At 40.8% G+C, this 26,014-nt stretch overlaps 1 protein-coding gene across 6 annotated transcripts in view; it reads left to right on the top strand.

Annotated features, from left to right (window-relative positions):
- Positions 1-26,014, top strand: part of HIVEP1 (HIVEP zinc finger 1) — a 148,337-nt gene that overhangs the window by 77,816 nt on the left and 44,507 nt on the right. The window lies entirely within an intron of this gene.

Below are 26,014 nucleotides of genomic sequence, written 5' to 3'. Positions count from 1 at the left end.
GAATTAGAAATCACCTTAGACTGATTGATACCTGAAAGTATATGGACTTTACTTCCTGAAGTGCTTTAGCTACTTCTGTAGCTATTCTGTAACTGTTTCTACAAATTAAGATATTGCTGGTAGGATTATGAGAGATCGTTGCAGCTCTTTCGAAAGTCCTATTTATGAGACTGTCCCATAGCAATAAAAGTACCAATGTGATGCCTGTGTTTCAACATGTATGTGCCTATCTCTGTATGTTCTTGTGATGCAGTATTTTTTTGTAATGACGAAAGCCCAAGATAGATAAAATTATATGAATGCTAGTCAGGGGGAAGAATGGTTGAATCAGTTTAATACATTGTATTTTGGGATATATTATGCACCTTTTCAAGAAACGTTAATTCTTTCAATTGACAGTGGTGGTTTATGGATGAATGAGGAAAACGAAATTGCACGGTAGCTTGTAAAATATCTCAGTTTATAAGTTTAATCAAATTTCAAAGGCATACACGCCTACATATTTATACACATTTCACACAACTATGTTTACAAAGGTGGAAGGAAGGGTTTGAGGAAGCTTAACTTTCCTTTATATGGCTTTATGGTTTTTATTAATTACAATGGTTGTAATTTTGTATAAAAAATTTAAAGGCAAAAATTGGTTTTCATGGTAGAAAGCCTAGTGTTCGTTTTTCCAGATAATATGAAAAATACATTCAATATTAAATAGGCTGTGGAGAGGGGAAGACAGGTGGATCGTCTCCCAACACTGTATGTTAATGAGTAAAATCGATTAAAAGGATATAATTAAAGCTCCCATTATAGCATTTATATTTCATGACTTATTATTTCTTTGTCCTTATTATATTTTCTAATTATAGTGGAATATTTTGACAGTAATTTAGCTATATATGAATCCAATGGAAAGTCTTTTTTCTTTTTTTTTTAAATCGATTTAGGTTCCTAGCTAAGTATCTTTAGTAGAAATATTTCTGGCTATTCAGGTTTTCCATCCCTTGGACCAACCTGTGAACCTCCAAGATGCTGTGGCGTTGGTCTGAATAGTTATGTTGTGATGTGCAGCCACCTTGAAGTGTCTCTCCATTTTCTTCTTCTCGCATAACAAACAGGATCCTTTAATGATATTCTTGCAGAAAAGCCTAGAAAGAACAGAGAAATCACTATAGCCATGCTGTCCCTTTCCAAGGTTGACTAAAGGTCCCTTCCCTCATTGCTGTAGACATAAAGCATGTTAAGACACACAGGCTGTAAGAGATGCTTTACATCCAGTAATGGTTTAGAGCTGCTGCAAGGAGAAAAATAAATGTGTGCTTGTTTTGCATTTCCTTCTTTCTTACTCCCGTGGCAAAGAATTTTAAGAGCAGTGAACTAAATGCCTATATAGGAAGGAGGAAGCGAACAAAGGTTCTAGAAAAAGAAATTGGATAATGAGTTTCAGAATAATCCAGTGGGCTACACTTGGCAGGCTACACTTATTTAAGACCGAGGATGAATACCAAGTGAGCATTGTTCTGTGCGGTTCGCTGCCTAGAATTACTACTTGGCTTTCATTTTTACGCACACATTCGGGGCAAATTAAAAATGAAATAGTTTTTGGGGCGCCTGGGTGTCTCAGTCGGTTAGGCGTCCAACTTCAGCTCTTGCCATGATCCCACGGTCTGTGAGTTCGAGCCCTGCATCGGGTTCTGTGCTGACAGCTCAGAGCCTGGATCCTGCTTCAGATTCTGTGTCTGTCTTTCTCTGCCCTTCCCCTGCTCACACCTCCCCCCCCCCCCAAGTAAGTAAACATTTAAAAAAATTTTTTTTTAAATGAAATAGTTTTTCTCTCAAGTATAATTAAGGAATAATATCATTTTGTCTTCAACAATATGAGATAAAAATCTTTCAGTAATAAAAGTATTGAGATTTCTCAAATCTTTGCTGGCCGAGCTGCTGATTAAAGGAAATTCATTTCTTCCTTTGGATAATATGCTGTAAAAATTTGTTGTTATTTTTATTAGGATGATTCATCTAGGGCAGATCACTTTTTCACTATTTTTTCTTTTTTTCTTTTTTTTAAAATTTTTTAATGTTTTTATTTATTTTTGAGACAGACAGAGACAGAGCATGAATGGGGGAGGGGCAGAGAGAGAGGGAGACACAGAATCGGAAGCAGGCTCCAGGCTCTGAGCCATCAGCCCAGAGCCCGACGCGGGGCTCGAACTCATGGACCGCAAGATCGTGACCTGAGCTGAAGTCAGACGCTTAACCGACTGAGCCACCCAGGCGCCCCTTTTTTTTTTTTTTTTAATTTTATTTTAATTTCACTATTTTTTCAACAGGCCTTTGCTTTTTCCCCCTGAAAGTTTGACTTTTTTCTTCTATATATAGCTATTGTTCTATAATGCTGTGGTTCTAAGGTTTTTTTCTCCATTGAAGATACTGTAATTGTTCAATTTATTTATTGTTCTTTCTCCTTTCCTTCTTTTTTTTTTTTTTTAACCATTAGTACAAGTAACTAATTTGAATCTAGCATTAATGGCAAGCCCTTAAAAAACCCACAAAAAAAGAAAAAACACCTCGGTCATTGATAGATCTTTATTGTTTTCTAACATTTTAAGAAAAGATTAATCTGTTTAGTGTAATAGGGTGGCAAAGAAAGTGACTTTGCCCATTACGCACCAATAAAGTAAAGAAGGGCACTAAATTATGTTAATGTGTTTCTTTTACTCTTTCTAGAGAGAAAGAATACATGAATGAAAATTAGATGACTTTGATTTATTTTAATTTTAATCAGTTTGGGGATAAACGTAACATGTAACATTCACGTAATTCTCCATAACGTCATTATATTCTTCCTTACAGTGCTCTTTACTTGTTCTTAACATCCATCATATTTGACACTACTCTTAAAATTATTGCATGGGATTTATTTTTTTTTTTTTAACGTTTTATTTATTTTTGAGACAGGGAGAGACAGAGCATGAACAGGGGAGGGTCAGAGAGAGGGAGACACAGAATCTGAAACAGGCTCCAGGCTCCGAGCTGCCAGCACAGAGCCCGACGCGGGGCTCGAACTCACGGACCGCGAGATCATGACCTGAGCTGAAGTCGGGCGCTCAACCGACTGAGCCACCCAGGCGCCCCACATGGGATTTAAATAAAATAGTGAATGTCACGGATGTGGGAATGGAAAATGTATAAACTAGGAAGAAATAAATAGATCGGTTTTTCAGGAGAGCTTTCATAGTCTATCTTTTGTATAAGCTTTAATTTTAATACTTTGTTTTAAATTTTTACCCTACAATATTTGACATATGTAAATTAATATATGTAATGTATTACAAATTTTTGTCTTTTAACATTTATTTTTTTTTTTTTAAATTTTTTTTTTCAACGTTTATTTATTTTTGGGACAGAGAGAGACAGAGCATGAATGGGGGAGGGGCAGAGAGAGAGGGAGACACAGAATCGGAAACAGGCTCCAGGCTCTGAGCCATCAGCCCAGAGCCTGACGCGGGGCTCGAACTCACAGACTGCGAGATCGTGACCTGGCTGAAGTCGGACGCTTAACCGACTGCGCCACCCAGGCGCCCCTTAACATTTATTTTTGAGAGAGAGAGAGACACAGAGCACGAGAGGGGGAGGGGCAGAGAGTGAGGGAGACACAGAATCCGAAGCAAGCTCCAGGCTCTGAGCTGTCAGCACAGAGCCCGACACAGGGCTCGAACTCATGAACCGTGAGATCATGACCTGAGCCAAAGTCGGACGCTTAACCGACTGAGCCACCCAGGTGCCCCTGTATGTAATGTGTTAGAAAGCATAAAAACAACATGGTGATCTTTCATTCCACCACCCAGTGTGAAAAGTGGCGCATCGTCAATACCGTTGCATCAACCTGCATGCTCGTCAGTATTTCCCTCTGTCTGCTCTTTAGAGGTATTTACCGTCCTCAACTTTGTGTTCATCATGTTAATGCTTCATAAAAATAATTACATATTCTCAAACAGTATACTTTTTAGCTTTGCTTGAGTTTGAGCTTTAAAAATAAAATTATGTACCCTAATTTTAACAGCTTTTTCACTCAACCTTGTTTCTAAAATGTATGCATGTTGTTGAAAGTAGCTATTTCTTCCCATTGCTGTAACAATATTTTATTACATGACGCAATATGTACCTCCATTCTCTTGTTGATGGATTTCAGTTATTTCTCCCTTTTTGCTGTCACAAACAGTGCAGCTCCGAATACTCTCATAGCCTAGTGCACATGTGTGAGTTTTCCAGGACATACACAGGGAGCGTAGATGTTCAGCTTCATAAGATGATGCGAGATGGTTTTCCAGAGTTTTTTGGAAATTTTACATTTCCTCCATCAGTGTCTAAGAATTCATTTTGTGCTATCCAGTACTTGGTATTGTCATTGTTTTTATTTTTTCCAGTTGGATGGGTAAAAAATAGTATTTTGTTATGCTCTGGATTTATTTTTCCCCAATTAGTAATAATGTTAAACATGTCTTCACTTGTATACCACTTTCTTGAAATGCTTACTTGTATCTTTTATGCATTTTAAACATCTTTTTTTTTTAAATATATTTTGGATAACAGCTCTTTATTCATGTTATGTGCTTTAGTTCTGGGCTTACTTTTTTACTTTCTTTAAAGTACTTTTTGGGGGGGCGCCTGGGTGGCTCAGTTGGTTGGGCGTCCGACTTCGGCCCGGGTCATGATCTCGCGGTCCGTGGGTTCGTGCCCCGCGTCGGGCTCTGTACTGACGGCTCAGAGCCTGGAGCCTGCTTCAGATTCTGGGTCTCCCTCTTTCTCCCCCTCTCCTGCTTGTGCTCTGTCTCTGTCTCTCTCTCTCTCTCTCTCTCTCTCTCTCTCTCAAAAATAAATAAGCATTTAAAAATTTTTAAAAATGACTAAATAAATAAAGTACCTTTTGGTACACAGAAGTTCTTGGTTTTAATATCATCAACTATTAAGCTTTTTCATTTATGATTAGTATTTTTTGTTGTTGTATTTCTGGAGATTTTTAAATATATTTGCTTGCCTTAAATTCTTCCCTCCCACAAGGTCTTACATGTTTTTTCTCTGTTTTCTTCTAAACAAAACAAACAAAACAAAAAAAAAACAAAAAAAAAAAACCTTTCACATTCAGATAAAAAAATACATCTGAAGTTTATTTAAAAAAAAAAATACAGTGTGAGTTTGGGTTCCACTTTCTTTTTTTACCCCAAATGGATAACTATTTGTCCCAGAGTATTTATTACATTGATTCTCCTTTTACTCTTTTTCATCTTAATTTTCTTGATAGGTATGGGTTTGTTTCTTGGCTCTCTGTTCTCTTCTGTCAATCTGTGAGTTAATATTACAATGTGTTAATTACTATCACTACATGTTTCAATACACAGCAGGGAAAATTCCTAAAGTGTTTTGACTATTTCTAGTTTTTTGCTCATCCATTTAAATTTTAGAATCAGCTTTTAAAATAACTTGTTGGGACTTTGTTTGGGATTGCATTGAATTTGGGGCAAACTGACGATTGTCACAATTTTCAGGCTTTCTATCTCCAAAAATAATATATTTTTGATACTTGTGTTTTCTTTGTCTTATAGTTTCTTCCATATGGATCTTGTACTTATTTTATTGAATTTATTTCTTGAAACTTTATTTTTTTACTGATTACATTGATTGTGTGTGTATATATGTGAAATTGTTTTTTAGCTCTTGTTGGCAAATAGAAATGCAGTATATTTTTTGTATATTCATCTTGTATCCAGCCACTTGGCTGAATCATTCATTCCAAAAATTTGTTTGCAGGTGCTTTAGATTTTCTTGTAAACAGTCTGATGCTAGCAGTAATGCAAGTTTTGTTTCCACCTTTTTAAATTATTGTTCCTTTATTTAGTTTTATTGTTTTACCCAGTAGGCTCTGGTAAAATCAAAAGAATGGTAGTATTGGCGTCCTTGACTTGTTCTTGTTTGTAAAGGGAATGCTTCTAATATTTCATGAAAATGTTTAAAGTCTTTTTAGGGGAAGGGAGGGTCAGGGTTTTTTTTGTTTGTCGTGTGTGTGTGTGTGTGTGTGTGTGTGCACGTCCACGCGTGCTCTTGTTTAAGTAAATCTCTACTGAGATTTTTAAAAGAATCATAAGTGGATCTTTTTTTCATCAAATGGTGTTTCTTCATATGTAGAGCTTAATCTTATAGTCTCCCTTCTCTCATTCTAGTGTTTAAACTTCTCTTGCATCCTCTTAATACAATGAATTTAGTCTCGATTTTTATCTTTTTAAATACACTGCTAGATTTAATTTGTTAATATTTGATGAAGAATTCTGGGGCACCTGGGTGGCTCAGTCAATTGCGCTTCGGACTCTTGGTGTCAGGTCAGGTCGTGATCTCAAGTTTCACGGTACTAAGCCCTGCATTGGGCTCCACGCTGATAGTGCAGAGCCTGCTTAAGATTGTCTCCAAAATAAATAAATAAAATTTGAAAAATATGTATTTGTTGAAGTATTCTATATCCAGGTTCAAATTGAAGCTATTGGTCTGTAGTTTTAGTTTCTTTTAATTATCCATGCCTGATTTATTTCACAATTATAGTAGCTCAGTAGAGGTGATCTGAGAACTGTCCTCCTGTTTCCTATGGACGTATTTGTTTAATACTGGGATGATAGCTTTATAGGAAGGTCGTAGGATATATTTTGACTTTGATTTAAAAACATTTTTTTTATGTTTATTTTTAAGAGAGAGAGAGAGAGAGAGCACGCAAGCAGGGGAGGGGCAGAGAGAGAGAGAGAGAGAGAGAGAGAGAGAGAGGCACAGAATCCGAACAGGCTCCAGGCTCTGAGCTGTCGGCACAGAGCCCGACATGGGTCTCGAACTCATGAGCCATGAGATCATGACCTGAGCCGAAGTTGGACCCTTAACTGACTGAGCCGACCAGGTGCCCCTATTTTGACTTTCAAGAGGAGTTGAGGGTAGATTTTTAAGTGTCAAATCAGTATATTTAATAGTATGGATCTACTCAAGTTTTCTTTTTTCTCTTCTATCAGAGAGTACGTTATATTGTTGTAATTTATACATTCCGTTAAGTCTTCACATTTATTGGTAAAAAGTCATTTGGGGTAATCTCTTTTTCATTGCTGCTGGATTTTTTCATTGTTAATTTTGTTCGTTTGTGCTTTTTCTCTCTTTCTTGATTAGTCTTACAAAAGGCTTGTCTGCTTCACTTCCAATTATACCAACTTCTGATTTTCTTCATACTCTTTTGTAGCGTCCTTTTAAGTTATCAGTACGTTTTGCTTTTTTATTATACTTTTTCCTCTTTTTGTTTGGGTTCGCTCTGTTATCAAATTTCTTAGGTTGGAATCTGGGCTAATTTATTTTAAGCATTTGGTTTTTTTTAATTCAAATCACTTCAGGGTATTAATTACCTTCTAAGTTATTGCTTTAGTTAAATTGTACACGACTTCATATTTACTGCTTTCATTAATGTCTATGCTGTTTTCTTCTTTTACCCTCTTGACGGTTTTTTTCCTCACATTTTTGGGGATTTTATTTATGTTTTTGTTAGTGATTTCTCACTTAATTGCATGTTATATTAATTGTTTTTTCAAAACCAGTTTGTATTTCTAAAATAATTTGCTCTCTGTATCTGAACACTGTGAACTCAAGATTTTCGGGAAATGTTCTACACAAACGCTCCTGGATTTTAAGCTAGAAATTTAGAATTCAGTGCCTTATAAACTTTAGGGTTACAAAGATTAAATAGCTGCAGTTGAAAGATGTCAAATAACATTACCCCCAGGAGAATGCAAGCAGGAAGTGAAATGAGGAGGCTTCGAGTCCTTGTCTTGGACTGTGCTGTTCTAACATTATTTCGTGTCCTAACCGGGTGAGAGCTGAATCTATGAGTCCTATTCTAAATGACCCTTTGAGTGATGAGATTATGATAGTGTGTAAGTCACCTCCTTTAAAAATGTTGTGATAATGCAGGAAAAAATAGGATTCAGACAGTGGGTACTGAAGAAGGTAGAGATCGTAGGTCAGCTTGCAGTGGAATTTTTCACATTAATTCTGTCTCAAACAGCAAAATCCTGACATTGCCGTCATAACGCCAGCCATCTCCTTCCAGCACCTGGGGTGTATCACTCTGAAGTTTTATACTCCAGCCACCAGAAAGTTTTGTATGTACAAAATAGTTTCTGTTAATCATCCATTTTACCATGGATCTGAGAGTAAGGAGGTCCTAAGCATATATATATATGGTTTGTATGGTTTAAGAGACAGTGTAAGGAATCCATACTGACTGCTCAAGTAACTTTGTGATTTCAGATTTGCTCCGAGGAATCACTTGACAAGTAGGATTTTTGTTAACATAGGCATAATTTATGCCCTGGAATTACCCTCCTGCTATCCGGGGAAGCTTGAGGGAAGTTAGGTTTCTGTGAAAAACTAGACAGAGTAATTCTGAAGTGAGACTAACAGAGTAATGAGCAGAAAACTAGGTTGTGGAATTCTAATTAGTGTGTACATAAGAAACCTAGACTTTGCTCACCTACTTTCCTAATTTTTTTAAGCTTCTTATAAGATGAGGAAGTTCGTGAGAAGTACAAAAAATACTCCCATTTTTTTTTAAGTACAGCATATGCTACTTTAAAAAATGAGGCTGATTTGGAATAATATTATATATTAATAATGTGCTTTAATGCTAATGACATTCTCTTCCTTAAGAATTCTGCTAAGCATATTTAAGAAAATATAAGGGCTTGTTCTTAGGTTAGGGACAGTGAAGTCCTTCCTGAGACTAAAATTGAGGTGCATTATGGAAAATTTGGACTCATTTCATTAAATTAAAATGAATAATGTTAATGCCATAAAAGTAAGATAAAAAGGTTTTAAAATAGTTTGGGAGAAAGTTTGTGCAATAAAACAAAACCTGGTTGGCTTTATCAAAATGTAATAAATCTAGAAGGGCATTAACAATTTACTAAATGCAAGTTCCCAGCCAGAGGAAAGGCTGGTGTACTTCTCATTGAGATGTCTGAACTTCAGAGTATTTTAAAGGAATGCAGTTTTGTTACTTTAGTATATAGTAACACTCGTCAAGTATATATTCTTGACAAGTTGTGGTCCTTGAGTTTATAAATTAATTGCTAGGAAATAATGTGTTTAAAGGAGCTTGTTAATGGATGTTTATTTTCAATAAAAACACTTATAAATTCGGCGTTCTTAATAAATGCCCTAAAAATGCATCATGTTTTTCCTGTAAGGTTGTTAGTTCATTCTTTTTTCAATAAATTTGTATTGTGCTTCAGACATTCTTTGTAGCCCTGGGGAGTAAATAGGAAAGAAAAAGTCTAACCCTCAAAAGAACCCATCACCTTAGCTCAGCTCTTGGCCAAATTATCCTGAAATCTGAATTGGTAGAATCAAAATTCATGAGGTTTTATGTAGCCTGGCAGTGATGCCTAACAAATTTCCCTTGGGAGAACGGCAACAGATTTTCTGATTTTTAGGGAAAAGAAGCCCTCTTCTTTTAGTATTTTATTACTTGGAATTTTAGATTTAAACATTCAGGTTTCATGAAGTTTTCTCCTAGTGTAACGAACCATGCTAATTTGAACCATGGAAGGATTAGAATTGTTTTAATGATATGGGCAGTGTGTCTGGCCTAAAGGCGCCATAGGTCAATCCTGTCAATATTTGTAGATTTAAAAACACCAGGTGCTAAGAGATCATTGTTGTTCAGATAGACTGTGCCAGCCACATAGAAGATGATTTGCACAACGGTAAATCAAAGCATTTTTTAGTACACCAGTGTAAAATAAATGTCTTTCAACGTTCCGTACCCGTGGTGTTTAAATGCAAAAACACCCAACACTTTGTTGCCCGTAGAATACGACAGGCAAAAATCCTTCCTACTTTCTTAGCAGAATGCGAATTCTGTGACTGATTACTTATCTGTTGAGTAATCATTCATTAAATTAGAAACTTCAGTAGCTAACAGGATTTTTATTTTATGGGATTCACGATATCATCGATTTGCATTCTCTTGCATTTTTATGGCATATTCCATTGACTTCAAGATGCTATTGATGGTGAGATGCGCACTGATTTCATGCACCATTTAGAAAGGGAAAGTCACTGCCGGTTGAATCGTGACACAGTGCTCTTATAATTGAGTAGAAAATGAATCCTGATTTCAGGGAGATTAAAATTTCAAAGAGTGTTTGCTTGAGAGTCCACAGAGTACATATTTACATCCACCGCTTCATTTTTTGGTACGAGAGATGAAGTGGTTCAGATGACGACGTGTGGATTTGAGCGGCTTTGAGGACCGCGTCCCGGAGGACTGTGAAGAACAAAGGAATGGATCTTTTCCTGTTGGTTCACTTGGGGACTCATGGAAGAATGATGTGTGTGTGTGGGGGGGGGGAACAGGTTATGTTCAACTTACACTCTTTGCTTCTTGGGTAACCGACCCCATGCACATGCCTCCGTATTTTCTATGTAAATAATGTCGCACGGTGACTTAACAGGATAATCTGTGTTACTGCTGATCTATTTAGACATTTCTCCACTTGGCTGCTGTAATCTACGTGTGGGGCAAAAGGAAAAAGAGGGAAGCAAGCTCAGATACTTATTGCCTACAGAGAGACTTGTTCTTTTCTGTTAACACAGATGAGAGAAGGCACTAGACAGTGTGGGCATGAAACCAAGGAATAGAATCCCAGGAAAGGAAGAATAGAAAATAAAAGCGAGCGGAGGCAGAATAAATTGAAAATGGATTAAACAACTGAGAGAAACTCTGGAAACTAAATTAAGAAGAAAAAAAAAATTAAACACTGTTGTGGAAATAGCAAAGTACCATTTCACCCAAACATGGTATCCTTTTGTCAGTTTCACGACTCGGAGTGTGTTTTACTGGATTGGACCGCCTATGGGAGGAGTATAAAATTGTGAGTGGCGATGCCTTAAGAGTTTTGCCCTGAGCACCAAGCACAAAATTAACTGTTTCCTTTAAGAAGAGATTCGGAAGCAGCAAATGAGATTCTGTGGACGAGGGAGGAAGGGTACAGAGAGCACTGAAGAATGTTTAAGTGAGAACAAATGTAGGTAGTGGCATCGACACGTCGTCCGATGGTTAGTGGGAAGTAGACTCCACCAGACCGCAGAACAGATCGTATTGGGGGTGCAGCGCGCTAACTGCACAGGAGCAGGGAAGGAGGGGGTTGCTGTGGGGTGTTTATTTCTGGAGGCCCACCACCGAGCATGGGGTTAGCCACTCAGAAACTGTTTAATGAAACCCTTTAATGGCTGTCTGTGGCTCTTAGCCTGAAGACAGTCTCCAAAACGCAGCGAATGAGAGAGACCTCGGCTCGCTAAGCCCTGCCCCTCACCCACTCACCCCTGCCTCCTGTGAGTGCTGGGATTCCTCCAGTTAATTTTTGCCCACTGCCCCACCACCAGTACTTGCCCCAGTTCCTAGTGCATAGAGTAGTAGGCACTTGGCAGACGGTCACTGAATAGGTGAAGGTGGGTGGGTACGTGCATGAGGGAGAGAAGAGAGTGACTTCCTTCGCATTACAGGCAGGAGTTTTAAACAATACGTACTATTACTTTCTTCCTATTTTTTACGTGTGGTTACACAGATATTTTTTATTTCTTCTGGTATAACCTAGATTGCGTATCTGAAGTAAGTTTTTCATTATATTAAATTGTCTGTATAATTTAATTGTATGTCTCCGCGGTGAACCACAGAACTCACTTAAGTATATCGAGTAAAAATTAAAGCTCTTCTCTAACCTTTAATAGAGACTGCGGACAGCCACTGCAAATGAATCCTTTCTTATGATTTTATTTGAGCACTAAGATTAAAACTATTCTTGGATACTTTGGTAAGATAACAGTATCTTCGTTAACCTGGTGAGAGGTTGTGATGTTCTGAATGAAGATTTGAGGATTTCACCTTTCTGAAGGTTTAACGCTATAACCCCGAGAGCCTTCGTGGTAGAAATGTTTATCAAATGGATTTCATACTTTCTTGTCTTGGTTAGCGTTAGCCTCAATTTAAGCTTTCTTTCTTTTTCTTTTCTTTTCGATTGAGGGCCAGTCATGTGCTGGTCCCTGGGGTAGGGAAGGGACAATTGGTAGCATTTGCCCCTGTGGTGAAAATACTCCCGCCAAGACTTGACTTTAAAGCTGCCCAGGGTTGTGTGGCTTCCAGAATTCCTGAATATTTAATAGAGCTGTCTTGAGCACATACTGCTCAAAGAAATTATCATCATGCAGTATTTTTCTTGTGGTTTCAAGTATAGGGAGAGTAAGACTCAGAACGAAACGGACCCCAGTCCTACGTTTAGGACTTTGTTAGAAAAATTGCCAGAGTTTTTGGAATCTTTCTTATGAAAGTGCAACAGGATACAAACCTGAATGACCTTCAAGACAAGGAAATCTGACTGTCTTTTAAAAAGTTCTTATTTGTATTGAAGGCTGAGTCAGCCTCCTACCAGGTGACCTTCTTAAACCTGCAGAAGTACATCCGGGTATCTGATTTTATTCTCCGTGTCAGCTCTCTTGTTAACAACAGTCAGATTTTTATCTCCTGCCTCTCCAGCTCACTATTTTTGCACAAGCCCTGTCATAAGACATTAGAACAACTTATAAAAATGGAAAATGTACTTACTCATAACGCCTCCTCTCGGTTGTTGTTAACTTTTCTACCTTTGCTAACCTGGCTATAGCATAGCCACAGAAGTCCAGTTTTTCTGAGGTGCTCTTTAGAAGTAAGGAGAAGTACTTATCGGAATGGTAAATAAGGTTAATAGAACAAATCTGGAAGTATATACTTGGTTTCCTCTTTGAGTGGCATCTTCAAAGATGTAAGTTATGTGAAGGAGTAATGGCTACAGTGTTTTGTGGGAGTGTAATATTTGTGAAAGTGATATGCACAACCGTAATACGGCAAAAGAGAACAGAGCTGTAGAGTCGTAAGGCTTCCATATTGTATTAGAATCTGCATTAGCTTCCGATAAGTTAGAATGCAAGGTTAAGTTCTAGATCACTACAAAGAGAACCACTCAAAAAAGTTCTGAAAAGAGATCATTAAAGAAATTAAAATGTTGTATTAGAAAATACCATCTTAATATAGAATAAAGCAGTAAAGGAGAAGTGGAAGACCAAGAAAGACACAAGATGAATAGAAGACGAAAAGTGAACTGGCAGACAGGAACCCGGCAGTGTCAACCAAAACATCACACAGGAATTGGTTGAATAATCCTATCAGAGGCAGAGATTGTCGGACCGGTTAAAAAAACAAGATCCAACTATGTGCTGCCTACACGGAGATACACTTTAGATTCAAAGTCGCAACTAGATGGAAACTAAACGGTTAGAAAAAGACTTATCATGTAAACAGCCAGCATGAAAAAGCCGAGTAGTTACATTAGAGACTTAAAATAGAGGGGTTTTTTCTAATGACAAAAGAATGAATCCTTTGGGAAGACATAGCAGTCATAAACCTATATGTACCTCACAACACAGTCCCAAAATACACGAAGCAAACGGACAGAAATGAAGGACCAAGTAGACAATTCAGCAGTGTGGTCAGAGACTTCAGTGCCCCACTTTCCAGAATGGATGGGACAGCTAGGCAAAAGGTCAGCCTCGAAGACTTGAACAGCACAGTAAACCCACTGGACCTAACATCTATCTGTAGAACATTCCACACAACAGCAGCAGAACACATATGTTCTCTGGTGTGCGTGGAGCATTCTCCAAGATAGGTCCTAACTTAGGCCATGGAATGATTTATCAATAAATTTAAGAGGACCGAGAAATACAAAGTTTGTTTCCAAAGCGACTTTTCACTACATCTGCCATAGCTGGCTAGTGAATTCAGACCCCCCCATAATTATTGTTCTTTTTCTTTTGAACAGTTTTTTAATGTACGTTGTTGCCCATCTATTATGTTACAGAAGTTTAGTAATGTTGTCTCTTGCACTGTTCAAACCTTTAGCCAGACGATTCTTGGTCTTACTCGGGATGGGAGCTAACCTCAAATTCCACTTACGTTCTATCCTTGCTTTTCTTTTCAGGGCTGAGGTTCTTGTTCAGGAGTGCTGCTGTCTTCTGATTGCTTTTCAGTGTATTTCTCCATTAGGAATATTAACAAGCCTCTGAACTGACTTTGGTTGGTAAAACTCAACTCACATGTCCCTGAATGCCGCGAGAACTAATTGCTCTAATCTTCTGGAGAGATGCCCTTCATGAGGCTTCCTGATGCTCTCAGAAGTCGCTGCTGTGTCCGTACTCACTCCAGGCTTCTAGAACTTTGTCACAGAGCTTGAAGTTCTTTTCTCTTAGGAGCTCGTTCCCCCCCCCCCGCCTTTGACTCCCATGCCGTCTGTTACCGTGTGTTTGAATTCCGTAGGCCTCGTTCTTTTTCATACAGTCGCTGCTCATTTTGACTTAGCCACAATATTCATCACACTTTCGCTCTTTCACTTCGTCTTACATCTCTAGTTTCCCATCTGGGATCATTTTATTTTACTTCAAGAACAGTCTTCAGTTTTCCATTAGCGCAGGTCTGTTGTGACAAATCACTTCAAGTATCATTTATTAGAAAATGTCTGTTTCATTTTCATTCTCGAAAAATACTTTCACTGAGTGTAAAACCAGAGCCTTCCGGCATGGCAGTTCATCTCCTTGAGCACGTTGTTGCTGTTGAGATTGTCACTTGTGAGTCTGATTATTGCTCGTTGGAAGGTAACCTGTCTTTTCATTTTAACGTGTCTTCCTGAGACTTTTAATTAAGAGTTTGGCCTCGCCCCTGCCTTGCAGTTTCAGAGTGAGGCGAATAGGTGTGATTTCTCTGTATTTACCATGCGTGTGCTTTACAGCACTCTTGGATTTGTACAGTCACATGTTTCAGTCGTGCCCAATCATTTATGTCCTCATCTTCCGAGATTCCACTTCCAGTCTTTTCAACTCATCCTTTGTTTCAAAACCTCTCCATTTTGTTTGCCTTTTGTCTCTAGTACTTTATTCTCTGTTGTTTCTTTTTGACTCCTCTCCCAGTTCCCTGTCATAATCTGGACTTAAATCAATCCAGTGAGTTCTAAGTTTGCAAGTATTTTTCAGTTCTGTCATTTATATTTGGCTTTTCAACTATACTATCTCTTTTTAATTTTTTTTTAATGTTTGTTTATTTTTGAGAGAGAGACAGACAGAGCATTAGCATGGGAGGGGCAGAGGGAGAGGGAGACACAGAATCGGAAGCAGGCTCCAGGCTCTGACCTGTCAGCACAGAGCCGGATGTGGGGCTCGAACTCACAAACCATGAGATCATGACCTGAGCCGAAGTCGGACCCTTAACTGACTAAGCCACCCAGGAGCCCCTCTACTACTATCTCTTTTTATACTTTCCAGTTATCCCTCTGGAATTTTCAATAATATTTCAATATAAACAAAGTAAGTACATTTATTTTAAAGTCTCTGTATGTCAGTTCCAATATATTGGACCCTTGTTGATCTGTTTGTGATGTTGGTTCTTTCTTAGGTGCCTCGTTGTCTTTGAATAGTTAGACATTCTATGTTAAAAACTATCAGGCCTCCAGGGTAGCTCAGTCAGTTAAGCACCAACTTCAGCTGAGGTCATGATCTTGTGGTTTGTGGGTTTGAGCCCCTCATCGGGCTCTGTGCTGACAGCTTGGAGCCTGGAGCCTGCTGTGGATTGTGTGTGTGTGTGCGCGCGCGTGTGTGTGTGTGTGTGTGTGTGTGTGTGTGTGTGTGTCTCTGCCCCCCACCCCGCTCGCACTCTGTCTCTCTCTCAAAAATAAACATTAAAAAAAAAAAAGAACAAGTAAAAATTATCAGAATGGTTTGAAGTCCTGGTTGACATCTTCCACCAGAAAAGATTTGAATTCACTTCTGTGAGGCTCCCAGGAGAGCTAACGATCCAGTATCCACTTAATCCAGTTTGGGGGTTTGTGATTTTCCGGGGCACTGGATGCAAGTTGGCAGTTCATATGAAGCTTGCTTGGTCTACATCCAGTTCTCTCGTTTCTAGCATAAAGCCATTCAGTCTCCCAACAGGGAATACGTAGATATTCATAGGGACTCCACGCCTGGCGTGCCCCGGATTCTGTCACATATCTACTCAGCTCCTTTCGATTGTCGTGAGAACTGCCCCAGCCATTTACCTGCTCCTTCTGGACAAACCTTTCCTGAGCAAAAGGAGCCCTACATGCTGACTTCACCCTTTTGGACCTGTACCCTCCCCTGGATCTTGGCCCACTAACTTTGCACTACCTTCCTACTGTTTCACTGCCTTCAAGCTGATAATATTTATATTTTATTTAGCTATTCTGTCATCTTCCAAGGAATATCATTTGAATTGCTTAAATTACTTAATTCTCCATCACTGTACAGTTCTTTCTATTTTCAGAGTATCAACCCATTATCTGCTTTACGTATTGCAGTATGTTTCTCTTTGTCATTTGCCTTTTTGCATATCAAAGAGTTTTTTTATACACACCCAGATTTCTTCCAGAGAGTTCACTTCTCTGTGGTTTTATTGCTTATATTGAATGTGAGTGAGCTTAGTGTGGAATGTGGTGTTTGCTTACTGTTTACCTTCCCTTTGTTCCATGTGTTTAAAAATTAGATCATCCTTTCCCCAAGGTTTTGAAATATTTTTCGTGTACTGAATACACATATGATGGGATCTTTCTTTGAGTTTTCAGTTTAACTATTAATCTGATTTTGGAAAAGTACTTTACTGTTTAATCATTAAATGCCTCTCCATGTCGGTGACCTTATAACATTCTTTTTCAGAATTTTATAGTATAATTTAGAATATTTATTTCGTGAAGATTAGAGTCACGTAAAATTAAAAAAAAGAACAACTTTTGGGGTGCCTGGGTGGCTTAGTCAGTTAGGTGTCCAAGTTCGTCTCAGGTCATGATCTTGTGGTTTGTGGGTTTGAGCCCTGTGTAGGTTTGAGCTCTATGCTGACAGCTCAGAGCCTGGCGCCTGCTTCAGATTCAGTGTTTTCCTCTCTCTCTGCCCCTCCCTTGCTCGTGGTCTGTCTCTCTCTCAAAAATAAATAAATATTTAAAAATTCGATTTATAAAAAAATAATGAAAAGAATTTAAAAAGAACAACTTTTTTGGGGTGCCTTGATGGCTCAGTTGGTTACGCATCTGACTTTGGCTCAGGTCATGATCTTGTGGTTTGTGAGTTTGAGGCCTGCATTGGGTGAGCCCAGCTTCTCTCTCTCTCTGCCCCTTGTGGAATTCTCTCTCTCTCTCCTTCTCTTTCTCTCTCTGCCCTTCGCTCACTTGAGCCTTCTCTCTCTCTCTCTCTCTCTCTCTCTCTCTCTCTCAAAAAATAAAAATATAATAAAAAAATAACTTTTATTGTTGGAAATTGTGTGAAGTTTAGAAATTTGAAAAGAACTGAATCAATATCTTCAAAATATTCTTTCCAGGAGCATGGTGTGTTTCTTTGTTTTGTAAGTCTTTTTAAAAAAAAATAGAAAATCGCTTAATTTCTTGTACGTTTTGAATATTTTGTGCCAAATTTATTCCTAGACATTTTTCTGTTATTGCTGTTACAGATAGAATATTTTTTCCTTGTATTTTCTAACTAGTTGTTTTGGTGCAAATGACAAGATTGATATTTTTATGCTTTTGGTGGACACCTACCTTCTGATTAAAAATCATAGGGATTCGGGGCATCAGGGTGGCTCAGTCGATTGTGTCCGACTTCACCTCAGGTCATGATCTCATGGTCTGTGAGTTCGAGCCCTGCGTTGGGCTGACAGCTCAGAGCCCGGAGCCTGCTTTGGATTGATTCTTTGTCTCCCTCTCTCTCTGCCCCTCCCTCGCTCATTCATTCTCCCTCTCTCTCTCTCTCTCTCTCTCTCTCTCTCTCTCTCTGTCAAAAATAAACATTAAATTTTTTTTTTTTTAAATCATAGCAATTATGGCAAAAATCTCTTTGTCGTCCCATGGTTCAAAAGAGATTTCTCTGGTGTCTCATTTTGAGTGTTGCATATCGTGGGCAAGGTAAATATTCTTTATGGTGTTTTCCTAGTTCCCTAGAGTTTTGCTTAGATTTTTCTGATTTCCCTGTGACTTCCTCTCTGACCCCTAGGCTGCTTAGAAATATGTTGTTTCATTTCCAAATATTTGGGGCTTTCCACATGCCATTCTGCTTCTTATTTCACATTTGATTTTGTTGTGGTCACAGAGACCATACCTTTTGTGTCCTTGTAACCTTTTGGAGCAACAGACCTTGGTTTTAAATTTAAAGTCACCTGTGCCCAGCGGCTACCTGTGTTAGTTTCCCGGGGCTGCAGAACAAATTACCGTGAACTTAGCAGTTTAAAAAATACTTACTATCTTACGGTTTTTAGGTCAGAGCCTGCAGTGGTCTCACCAGGCTGTAACCAAGCTGTCTGTCAGCAGGGCCACCTTTCCGGAGGCTCTGGGGGAGAATCCGGTTCCTTGCTCATTCAGATCTGGGCAGAATTAAACTCCTGTGTCTGTCAGCCTGAATTCCTCGTGGCCATGCTGGCCTTCCCAGCTTCTAACGTCACCTGCTTTCCTTGGATCCTGGCTGCAGTAGCTGTTCGGGGTCGTCCCACTTCAGATCTCTCTTTTTCTCTCTCTCCCTTTCCTTTCTCTTTCTCTCTCACATCTTCTGTCAGTGGATTCACTTTGAAGAGATCCTACGATAATCCAGGGTAGGCTCCACATTTTAACGTCCGTGACTTTATCACATCGACAAGGTCCCCTTTGCACGTGTCAAGGAACCTAGTCGCCCGTTCTGGGGATTAGGGTGTGGACGTTTTGCAGGGCCATCATTTTGTCTGCCACACTACCATGTAGGACAGTGTGGCATCCTACTGCATTATATTCAAGGTTTTTTTCAGCGTTTATTTACTTTTGAGAGAGGGAGAGAGAGTGTGAGTAGGGGGCGGGCAGAAAGGGAGGGAGGGGCACCGAATCCGAAGCGAGCTCCAGGCTCTGAGCGGTCAGCACAGAGCCCGACACAGGGCTCAGCCCACAAACCACGAGATCATGACCTGAGCTGAAGTCGGAGGCTTAACCGACGGAGCCACCCAGGTGCCCCTCACTGCATTATATTTTAAAGTGATGCAATTTTAAAAATTCTTTTCTAAATTTCCTTTTATTGTTATTTTTGGAGCTCTTTATTTATATATGGAGATCCAAATTAAAGTTGTAACATTTCAGCACAGGCCAGGCGGCAATATGCTCTGTTTTTGTTTTCCTGTGAAAGTCTTTGTTTTGCCTGCATTTTTGCAAACTGTTATCCTTTGATAGAGAATTCTGAGTGGGCCATTTATTTTTTTCTTTCAGTAGTGTGAAAATATCACTGCAGAGTTTCTGTTGAGAAATCTGCTTTAATTTTTCTCTTTGTCTGTAATACATTTTTCTAACTTCTGGGTACCTTCGAAGTTTTGAATTTTCTTTTTTCTTTGGTTTTCAGCACATTGAATATAACTTAGCTATGTGTTTTTACCTCCTTTCTTTCTTTTTCTTACTTTTAGTTTTTGGTTTTTCTTTTCATCTTTCCTTATTTTTACTCATCCAGTTGAAGTTCTCTAAGCTTTTTTGATCTATGGTTTGTTTATTTTTGGAAAATACTTGCTGTTATCTCTTCACTTATTTCTACTACCCTATTTGTTCTTTTTCCCTTTTGTGATTCTTTTTTTTTAAATTTCTTTTAACGTTTATTTATCATTGAGAGACGGGTAGGCACAGAGTGTGAGCAGGGGAGGGGACAGAGAGGGGGAGACACAGAATCCGAAGCAGGCTGCAGGTTCTGAGCTGTCAGCACAGAGCCTGACGTGGGGCTCGAACTCACAAACTGTGAGATCATGACCTGAGCCAAAGTCGGTCACCTAACCAACTGAGCCACCCAGGTGCCCCCCTTTTGTGATTCTAATTCTACATTAGACCATTTGACATTGTCCTATGGGTCTTGGATGCGCTATTCTTTTGTTTTGTTTCCATACTGTTTTTCTTTCCTTTTAAAAAAAAAAATTATTGTTTATTTACTTTGGAGAGACAGAGACAGAGTCTGAGTGGGGGAGGGGCAGAGAAAGAGGGAGACACAGAATCCGAAGCAGGTTCCAGGCTCTGAGCTGTCGGCACACAGCCCGGCACGGGGCTCGAACCCACGAACCATGAGATCGTGACCTGAGCTGAAGTCAGCAGCTTAACCGACTGAGCCACCCAGGCGCCCCTACATTTTTAAGTTATTTTTTAGAGAGAGAGAGAGAGAGAGAGACCAAGAAAGTGAGCAAGCATGAGCAGTTCAGAGGAAGAGGAAGAGAGAATCTTAAGCAGTCTCCATGCTCAATGCAGAGCCCATCTCAGGCCTTGAGATGATGACCTGAGCCCAAATCAAGAGTCTGACTCTTAACTGACTGAGCCACCCAGGGACCCCTCCATGCTGTTTTTCTTCTTTGTGTGATTTTTTTTTTTTTTGGTTAATCTGTAAGTTCACTGATTCCTTAGTTTTGTCAAATATACTAATGAGTGTATAAACGGCTTTCTTTGTTTCTATTACTTTTTCTTTTATTTCTAACATTTTCATTTGACCATCTCACTGAGTTTAAATTCCCATGTTGTCAATTTTTTCCTCCGGCCCTTTTGACACGTTGATTATAGTCATTTTAAATCCCCTGTCTTGAGCGTTCGGGCACCTATGTCATCCCCGAGTCTGGTTCTCTTGACTATTTTGTCTCTTGACAGCGGGTCAGTCGTGCCTGTGTTTTAACTTTCTATTGAGGTTCGGATATTGTGTGCATAACAGTAGTTACTGGGGTCATGAGCTTTCAATGGCTAGAAATGGGCACTGTTTTTCTTTTGTGAGGTCATCAGGAGGGGAATTGAGGCTGTCTGTTCAGGAGCTGGGCTGGGTTCAGATTTTGGTATTGTTGTGTTTGTCTTCTGTGTGCCACACTGGCCTCCAGGTATTCCAGTGACGATCTGCCATTTCCCTGTGAATGCAGAGGCGCCGGGGGCCTGGATGGCTTTTCTCAGTTTGGTGCTCCATACTGAGCTAAGCCGCCTATATCCTTGTGGGAGTGGAAGTCTCTACCCCTTTGCCTCTCCTAGCGGTAGACCGCTGTTACTTCTTCCTCATTGCCGGGCTGGTAGTGGGGGTTGGTGAGGATTGCTGTCCTGTCCTGTTCCACTCTCAGTCTCAGACATGACCTTCTCCCATGGTAACAGACCTCTCATTTTACCGGTATGGGATTCTGGTCCCGGGACAGTTTCCTACTTCCCCTGGGATAAAAGGTTTCTTCTTCTGCCCTTTCCCAGGCCACTGTGGCATTTACCTGTGCCCTGTGGGTGATGTGCCTGCTGTCCTTTTCCCAGCAGCTTAAAGTTGAAGGCTTTTGCTCCACATGAGAGAAGCTCTCGGGGCCTCGGGCTTTGTGTGTTTTCCACAGCTGCACCCCCTGCTTGGCGCCTCCCACGGTGGGTGCTCTCTCTGGTCCCCCGCCCCAGCCCCTGTGTCCGCATCTGCTGGGGGCCCACGGGAAAGAGCCTGGGTGTGAGTATGGACTCCCCCGGGCCCGAGGCCAGGCGAATCCAGCCCATGCGCAGCCCTTCATAGTTTGCTGTAGTTTTAGATGACATTTTGCTTGTTTGCACGGCTTTCGTGTCCTCCACATCTTCCCTGCTTGACCCCAGGTGAGCCGTTTCCTGCATCCCTCCATGGAGTTCAGGCTTTGGTTGCTCTGTGACCCCAACTGTGTGATGGGCTCAAAAGAAGTTAGGACTTTTGTGCTATCTCTGGCTGTTTTGTGCCATTGTGGTGGGAGCAGCATTCCTTTCAAGCATCTACATCCAAAAGCAGACTCATCTAGCTTTATTTTTTAAAATCAGGAATGGATATTGAATTTTATTAAATAGCATTCAACCTTATTGAAAATGGCCATGTGAATTTCTAAGTTATTCTTCCTGACGTGATGAATCATACGAGTAGGTTACCTCATACTAAATTCATCCCTTATCTTCTCTCACTTGAAGAATTTTTTCATTAGCAAATCTTTCTTTGATACCTATTACGGACTGGGTTTAGAGGGATGGATAATAAAGACAGAGTCTTACAGATTTGCACTGTAATCAGAAGGTAGACAAAAACAACATGTAAATAAATAAATAGGGCATTTAAAAAGTGTTGTTTTTTTTTTAAGTTTAATCATTTTGGGGAGACAGAGAGAGCCAGAGCATGAGCAGGGAGGAACAGAGAGAGAGAAGGAGACACAGAATCCGAAGCAGGCTTTAGGCCCTGAACTGTCAGTGCAGAACCCGACGTGGGCTCGAGCTCACGGACCGCGAGATCGTGACCTGATTCCAAAGTGGGGCGCCCAAGCGACTGAGCCACCTAGGTGCCCCGATAAATAGGACATTTTAGATTGTGATCATAGTTAGGAAGGAGATGAACAGGTGGGTGGGCGGTGGGGGCAACTAGTTTAGGTGGGTGGACAAGACCAGCTGGTGATAGATGACACTGGTGTTAGGATCTAAAGGTCAGAAGGGATCCAGTCACTTAAAAGAGTTGAGAGCGGGGAGGGCTTTTCAGGAGCTGGCGAGTACAGATCCCCAAAGGTAGGAAGGAGATGGGCCCTGGTGGAAGATCAGAACTTCACCGACGTGGCCGAAACAGTGAGGACGGGGGAAATGTTACGAAGGGAGGTCGCAGAGGTCATCAGAGCCGGATGGCCGTGCCATCTTCCAGCCGCGTTCCACGTTCGAATTACATGAGGAAGGGGAAGAACGTGGTGACGAACGTGGCTCCTGTTGCTCGTAGTTGTTCCCACGTCGATGCAGTAGCTTCCGGATTACGGACACACCGCAGAGGCATGGTGGGTTCCAGGCTGCCGCGGTGAAGCGAGTATCTCAGTGAAGTGTGTCAAATGAAGTCTTTGGCTTCCCAGTGTGAATAAAAGTTATGTTTATACTATGCTGTAGTCTCTCAACTGTGCAATAGCATTATTCCTAAGCAAAAGTTAAAGACACAATTTTGAACATTTATTATTGTTTTTTAATGTTTACTTTTGAGAGAGAGAGAGAGTGAGGAAGGGGCAAAGAGAGGGGGACAGAGGATCTGAAGTGGGCTCTGCAGTGACAGCGGCGAACCCGACATGGGGCTCAAACTCCCAAGCCGCGAGACTGTGACCTGAGCCGAAGCCAGACGCTTAACCTACTGAGTCACCCAGGTGCCCCTTCAAGATACAGTTTTTAAAAAGACTTTGTTGGGGCGCCTGGGTGGCTCAGCCGGTTAAGTGTCCGACTTCGGCTTAGGTCATGATCTCCCGGTTCGTGGGTTCAAGCCCCACGTCGGGCTCTGTGCTGACAGCTTGGAGCCTGGATCCTGTTTCAGATTCTGTGTCTCCCTCTCTCTCTCTGCCCCTCCCCCGCTCATGCTCTGTCTCACTCTGTCTCTCAAAGATAAATGTAATAAAAGTAAATTTAAAAATAATAAAAAAATAAGATTTTGTTGCTAAGAAATGCCAGCCATCTTGTGAGTTTTCAGTGAGTGATGACCACCGATCACAGCTACCATAACAGATACAGTAATAACAAAAACGTTTGAAGTATTGCAAGAATTACCAACCTGTGACGCAGAAACACTAAGTGGGCAGACGCTGCTGGATAAATGGCACCGATCGACTTGCTTGATGCAGGGTTGCCACAGACCTTCAATTTGTGGGGGAAAAAAACCAAAACAAAAGCACTCTCTGCGCAGTGCAGAGCACAATAAAGCAAGGTGTGCCTGTGTGCCTCTTGTGTCCTTGTTTATCTCACATTAGCTTATTCGATACCTGGCTTACATTTTCAGTCTCTGAGTGCTGACTTTTCCTTCCTCTTCATAAGCACACTCAGCCCCCACCCCCCTTGTCCTAACAACACCTTCTCCCGTCCTTTTCTTCCCCGGATACCCCCCCCCCCCCTTTTCTCAGTGCCTTCGCAGCCACTTCTCAGAAAGTGTTCCGTGCTTGCTGGCCTGCACTTCACCTTGCCCACGCTCCCACCTTCCCCTTCTGTGAACTGGTTTTTGCCATCACAGTGTCCTAATCCCAGTGGCCACCAAACCCAGCACCCTCTTATTTATGCTTCTGGATCCAAATGGAGTATTTAAAAATACACTCTTGGCCACATCTTCCTTGGTAGTCTCCAAACCCTAGGGTGCCTGGGTGGCTCAATGTGTAAGACTCCTGATTTTGGCTCAGGTCATGATCTTACGGTTTATGGGTTCGAGCCCTGCATCAGGCGCTGCACTGACAGTGCAGAGCCTGCTTGGGATTCTGTCTCTTTCTGTCTGCCCCTCTCCCACTCATGTTCTAGCCCCACCCCCCACTCCCCCCACTCCCTCCCTCTCTCTCTCTCAAAAATAAACTTTTTTTTTTTTAATGTCTCTAACCTCTGACTTCCTGGGCACCTCACTGTCACAAGTTTTGTTATATCTTTTTTATTACCCCATTTCTTTTCATTTCTAGTTCACCCTAAATAGAGGGATTACCCACGATGTCAGACTTTTCTCTGCTGATGTCACACTTTTCTCCTTACCGGGCATATTCTCTCTGCCTTATCATTAATGTACTTCTACAAAAAACAGCTCTCATCGTGTACTTCCAGATCTATGCCCGTAGCCCAGACTTCTCTCTAGGGAAAGAAAAGAATATGCATCTATATTTAATAGATCGTAATTTTCGTATTGCTATGTAATCTTTGTAATTATTTTAAATGGATGTGTAATGTTCTGTTAAGTGCCTGTGCTGTAATTAGCCTAAGCATTTCTCTGTTGAAAATTTCTAGCCCTGGATTTGCAGCTACACTTTAGAATTCTCCACATGTATATTGAGTTTGAGCTTTGGTGGGATGGAAAGTGAATTGAATTTTTTTTTTTTTTTTTTTTTTTTACCCCTCCCAAACTGGCTTGGGCCTCACAGATAAAGACAGGAACTGAGCAGAATCTTTGGCAAATCTTTTTTAGGCTTTCTTGCTTTGAATCAGCTGAGAGGCCCCTCTGTCAACTACCTGGATTCAAGGTAGCGTTTTAACTTTCACGTGAACTCCGGAAGGGCCTTCTGTGTGCTGTCCGTGTCTCCGGTCTCTTTACTTTCTTTTTTTGTTTCTTTAATTTTTTTTTTTTTAAAGAGTGACAGAGCGCAAGTGGGGAAGGGCAGAGAGAGGGAAACACAAAATCTGAAGCAGCCTGCATACTTTGACCTGTTAGCACAGAGCCCGACACGGGGCTTGAACCCATGATCTGTGAGATCGTGACCTGAGCTGAAGTCAGACGCTTAACCGACTGAGCTACCCAGGCACTCCTGGTCTCTTTACTTTCTGATACAACATGCTCTGTGTTGTTAGAGGACAAGTAGTCCTTGTGTCCCCAAGACCCAGAAGACCCTAAGGTTTTTCACACTGATGCGTCTCTGAGTAAATCCAGAATAGCGATTCACCTTCCGGCAAGGCGGGCTTTTAAAGCCACTGTTGAGAGGCACCTGGGTGGCTCGGTCAGTTAAGCATTTGACTTCAGCTCAGGTCACGATGTGACGGTTCATGGGTTTGAGCCCCACGTCGGGCTCTGTGCTGACGGCTCAGAGCCTGGAGCCTGCTTTGGATTCTGTGTCTCCCTCTCTGTCTGCCCCTCCCCCACTCACGCGCTGTCTCCCTCTAAGATAAATAAACATTAAAATAATTTTTTTTTTCTTTAAACACACCGTTGGGTTGTAGTTCCCGATACCTACTACCAGCCTCGGGAGTATTTTTTGCCGCATTTAACTGGCAACCCAGATGCTCTGTCTCAGGAAACGTGTTTGTTTTCATTCTGTTACTCTCTAAAGTAATCCTGGAAACCCGCGGATGGTGCCGTTTTACGCTCCTTGGTGCTCCTCTCCAAAAGCTAGAGGAGGCCTCACGTTCACTAGGCTTGTCCTTGGCACACGAGGTGCCAGTGCCTTCCTTTC

This window comes from Lynx canadensis, chromosome B2 (genome assembly GCF_007474595.2).
Source record: "Lynx canadensis isolate LIC74 chromosome B2, mLynCan4.pri.v2, whole genome shotgun sequence".
In the NCBI taxonomy this organism is placed as follows: domain Eukaryota; kingdom Metazoa; phylum Chordata; class Mammalia; order Carnivora; family Felidae; genus Lynx; species Lynx canadensis.
The sequence above is the reverse complement of the archived record's forward strand: the minus strand, read 5'-3'. Positions and strand labels throughout refer to the sequence as shown.